The following is a 5,669-nucleotide window of genomic DNA, read 5'->3' as shown; positions in this document are numbered from 1 at the left end:
CATTCATTAGGCTTACAGAAATAATTGTAAGAGAGTTCATAATTCAGCCTTAATAGTTTCTGAGAAAGAGGAACATAAACGTAATTTTGAGGAAATGTAATTCATAGTTCAACTTAATATTTTTTCTTGTCTAACTTTTTCTGAAGGCCCCAGATTTGTACCCAGTGTCCTTTTCCGCCACAAGGCTTCTTTTCTTTTGTTCTCCTTTCTTTCCTTTATAGGGTCTTCAGCTAACTTTCCACCTGCAGAGAGGCGCCGTAAATAGTTAGTTAGTTAGTTAGTTAGTTACGTGTTGCATTGATCAATAGCACGGAAAACCGTTATGATGTGGAACGTATCAAATGCACAAGAAATTCGCACAGGAAACAAGTTTTTATTCTTTTTTCTTTTCTGTTTTCATTATAGTGTTATACCTAAATATTTCTGTTATCTATCCCATTCCTTTAAATGGCGCAAAATGCATATATTATATCTCCAGATCGATTTACTCATATTCAAGAATTCATCTATGGTATAGAAGGAGTTATCAAGGAGGCATGATTTCAATTTGTTTTTGAAACTATTACTGCTGTCTGTCAGACATTTTATTTCATCTGGTATTTTATCAAAAAGTTTTATAGCAGCAAATTTTACCCCTATCTGTGCCAAAGACCGGTTAAGTAAAGGATAGTGTAGGTCTTTATTTTTTCTGGTATTGTAATCATGAATGTCGCTCTTCATTTTAAACTGGTCCATATTGTTGAGAAAAAATTTCGTTACTGAGTAAATGTACTGTGAGGCAGTTGTAAGAATTCCTAACCTTTTAAACAGATGTGCGACTATGAACCCCACACATTATTCTAACTACTTTCTTTTGAGCATTGAATACCTTTTGCCTAAGTGTTGAGTTGCCGCAGAATATTATTCCGTATGACATCAGAGAGTGGAAGTATGCAAAGTGTGTTAGCTTACTAATTTCTACATCCTCAAAATCGGCAATTATTCTGATTGAAAACGTTGCTGAACCTAGTCGCTTTATGAGATCCAAAATACGAATTTTCCAATTAAGATTCTCATCTATATGTACAGATTTATTCCAGATGTCTTGAGTGAAATTACCTCTCTTAAAGCTCGTTCTCTCTAATACCTTCATACTCCCTATGTTCCCGCCGCTAAATACACTAACGGTGCCATTAGTAGCAATTCTGAGAACTGTAGCAGGTGACAATGTGGTTTTAGGGCATCGTTTATATACGAGTGAATTTGGAGACTCATTTGAATTCTGGGTTTCACCATGAACACAAATATATGAAGTTGAGGATCGGCCAGAAACCTTCAAATCGGCTTGACAACAAATAGGGTGCAATTTGGAAGCTTTTCTTTCTGAATTTATGAGTTATTATCTTTCTGTCCCTTTACATATTGAAAAGTAACTTCAAAAAGTGGACGTCGCAGTAAGGTCCCGTCACACACTTAATAATTTTTCAGGCACTTCGGATGCAATTTCATCATTTAAACTTTGGAAAGTTATTGCCCAAGAGCTCTACTAATAAGTAGAAATTAAATTGAAAATTAGCATTTTCAGTTACTTTCATAAACGTCCCTCCTAAAGATGACTTACTGTACACAACATTGCCAGCGTTCTGTGATCCTAGTTCCACATACTGGTGACAACGGTTTCTCTTTCATATAAGCTAGTTTCTTTCTCCACTCCTTTATGAACCCGTTTCTTCGGTCATGACGTATGATTTCTGTGCACAGAAAACTTTCTTGAGATAGATGTTAATTCCTTTATGGCTGTTCACATTTTGCAATCAATACTATGTTGTTATTCATTCATTCGTGTTCTTATGCTTTAGGGATAATGCCAATGACAGCATTCTTAAGAAAAATATTTTCGGAGTTTATAACGGTCAAAAGACATGTGACATACTCATAATGGTTACAGTGCACCTGCAGGAACGCCCAAAAATGTGAATCCTGTCTGGTGAATGATCCTTTTAGTTTTCATTACGCAGAAGACAACCAACACAAATAATTTGTCAGTTATTGGTATATGATGCCTTAGTATATATGTTGCAGTCAGTGCATTTGAGTATTATTTGAAACGACGCTCAGTTTCTAAATCTAGAACAGAAATGCGAGTAAATGGGTATTCCAGCCCCCAACACTCTCCTGTTTGAGATGTAAGGTGTAGTCCCTTCCTAGATCGATCCAGGGACTCATTGACTGGTACTATTCCTGCTAGTAGTGTAAATGCATCTTGTTAAAGACGCAGGACATTTTTGGTAACTTTATAGCAGACATGTAACTTCCTGGCTAGCACAGAATTATCCCGCTCAATTCACTTGGTCTTTCATGACATTAGATTGATTTATCAGAGCGCTTTTCACTTAGGTGTGACACAAGGTTATTAAATTAGGCTTTTAAGTCCAAGAAAGTGGTTCTACGGGGAAACTGCAACAAATCTCATCTTTTACGCTGAGATTTATGTGTCCGACCGCCACTGGGACAGTAAGGGAAAGATATATACCACATCTCCTCAGTAGTTCTATGTAACGTAGTCGCCCCTAAAGTGAGGGCTGCTATAGTTCTCTGTTCGTGTCTCGCTGGAGGGTAGTTTGTAGCCTTTCTCTGACAAAGATACACGCAGCCAGATCGAAAATCAATAATGAAACTTTAGGACATCTACTCTGTCGAAACTCGTCTTACTACTTCCATTACTCCGTAGTGTAAGGGTGAAGAACGTACGACACTGCACAGTTGATAATGCCTCTTTCCGCCTCTGCCACTATATAATTTTTGGTAACAAAGAATAAATAATTTTGTTTGTGGAATGGCACATCACCATTCTACTTGCGTATACTACATGACAGCCAGTAAAGTCGAGGTCTCGAGTGAGAAATATCTTGCTCATTCGTGCCGATCTAGGCATGCTCGTGAAAATAATACGTCATGTTAACCTAGATAGACTTTCGTCATCGGCCGCTGTGGTCGACCGGTTCTAGGCGCTTCAGTCCGGAACCACGCGGCTGCTCCGGTAGCAGGTTCGAATCCTGCCTCGGGCATGGATGTGTGTGATGTCTTTAGGTTAGTTAGGTTTAAGTAGTTCTAAGTCTAGGGGACTGATAACCTCAGATATTAAGTCCCATAGTGCTTAGAGTCATTTGAACTATTTTTTGACCTTCGCCGTAAAGTTATTGTGGTGAGTTGTATTTCATTTGTTGTATTTTATTTTCCGTTAGTCCACTGAACACAACAGTAAACATCAGAGAGAGATTAATTATCTACAAAATGGGGTGTCCCATGGGGAATGATCAATATTCAGGGATATGATGGAATAACCAGTTGAAGCAAAAAAGTTTAATAATAGTGATCTCAACATTGTGTGTATATCAAGAACTACAAGGAGTTCTTAATCTGTGATAGTGAGAAACAAATCTCTTCTATTGCCACCTCTTCGCCTTGCATGTTTTGGGAGGTGGAAGTAATGACTAAAAAAAGAAAAATTTTTCAGAAAACATGGCTTCTAAAGTGCATATATTAAGAGTTATGAGTACTTTTCCATGTTCGCTACTGTGGAACACATCTTTTCTACTGATCAAGTTCACATGCTCTTAAGGTATGCATCGTGGAGCTTATGTTTACTAGATATTTTTTTAGTTCCAATGCTCGTTCCTGTCAGATCCCTGAACACGTATCATTCCTTTTGGGACGACAATATTCAAGTAGTTTACTGGTTCCATAGCTGCTGAAACCTACATGTTCTGAATAAAAGTATTGTCAAACCAGGTTTGGAAAGCATTTCCTTCCAGAAAGGAATTATCTTTCGACAAGAAGAGTAATAGGCAAACATTTGGAGGCATAAGAACAGGAAAATAAGAGAGTGAGAGATGACTTCACAACTTGTGACTTCATAACTTGTCACCTGGAACAGTATTGCATAGGAAAGCTCAACGAGCAAAATGAGGACGTTCAAGCAAACATGCAGTGGCATTCATCGGTTCAGTTTTGTTCCTCTGAATTAGAGTAGGAAGTTGTCCTAACCGGACTTCTGAACCTCGCCTACTGAATCCAATTATCGAGACTTCCTGAGTGTTCAAGGTCATTCATGCCAGAACAATCTTTGTTTAGAAAAGTAAATCCTTTTCCGGCGTGTTTTGATTGAAGGTACTCTCCCCACACGCGGTACAGGGCTAGATATGCCACCTCTACCGTAAAACCAAAGCAAATAATATGTCTCAAATGGTTGACTTTTATTCCGCCTGCGACTTATTATATAACGTTACGCAAAGTTATTAAGTTTCAGGTATACAATATCAAATACATAACTGCAAAATGAGTACTAGGACTTCGAACAAGAAAATGACAGTTATTAATACACTCATACGCTACTGTCAGCCGGTCGGTCGGCACTTGACGTGAGGCAGCGGGTGGCGTGTGTCCGGTTGCCGGTAAGCTGTGGCCGTGGGAGGGCAAGGAAACACTCGCGGATATACACTGGTGTCCAAAATTAAAGCACCAAACTGTTATTTACCCGTCCTGTGTGTAATTCACGATATAATCATAAAGTTTTCAACCTTATGCACGGAAGATGGCATTACGGTCAACGGACAACCGTACCACGATGACGTCGGGGCACCTGTGTAACGAGGTATTGTTTGCAGGGTAGTCCCACATCCACAATCGCTGTGTACCCAGTCACAGACGGTGCAGTATGTCACAGAGAAGATGCCTATCAGGCTTTCTGCGGTGGAGGGCCCTAGAAATAAAGGAAGCAAGACAGTCGCACACTGATTAGGCTCGACGGCTTAGTGTGAGTCGTCCTGTTGCTTCTCGGATATGGTGACAGTTTATAGAGACTGTAACTGTATCCCGAAGACGAGCGCCGGGCCGAAAACGTGCGACGTCAGAAGAGACGACCATCAATTGGCTGTAAGGGCACAACAGTACTGCCTTAGTATTGCACGGCAACTGGCATGTCACAGAAGATAATGTCTTGAGTGGAGTCATCAACATGCCATCTCGACGGTCGAAGAGTGGGCCAATGATGATTTGGTAGATGAGTTCCGATTTGGTCTGGAGAGTGATTATCTGTGGATTTGCATGTGGACAGAACCGTGGGACACGATTTCGGGGTCCAAAAATTGTGGAAACAGGCCATTATCGTGGAGGATCCAGTGGTGTGGGCAAAGGATTATGTTGACCACTAGAACACCTATTCATGAAATTTACAGGTGAATCAGTAAGATTCAAATGATGTCAGGTACCTTGAGGAGATGCTGAGATCTTTACGAACGGTTGTTACCAGATGCTGTAGGCCTAGACTTCATACTGATAAACTATAACGCTCGATCTCATAGAGCATTGGTGGTTGGTGTTTTTTGGAAACGGAAGATGTAGCACTCATGGCGTAGTCTGCTCGCTGTCCTGATTTGAATCCTGTAGAGCATGTCTGGGATGCGCTAGGCAGACGGCTTGCATCACTTCAACATCCATCAACCATTGTCCAAGACTACGAGCAGCTCTGCAGGAAGAATGGGCGTTATTGCCTCAACATGAGACTGATAACATCATTCACGGCAGCACAGTTGACCATTCCGAATGCGAGCGCCGGGACGCCGTTTACAGTATTTCAGCCGTTGTATTCTGATTGAAGGAGAAGCGAGCTCTCTCTGAAGAGAGCAGCT

The sequence above is a fragment of the Schistocerca nitens genome, chromosome 6 (genome assembly GCF_023898315.1).
Source record: "Schistocerca nitens isolate TAMUIC-IGC-003100 chromosome 6, iqSchNite1.1, whole genome shotgun sequence".
In the NCBI taxonomy this organism is placed as follows: domain Eukaryota; kingdom Metazoa; phylum Arthropoda; class Insecta; order Orthoptera; family Acrididae; genus Schistocerca; species Schistocerca nitens.
This window is presented reverse-complemented; position numbering follows the sequence as displayed.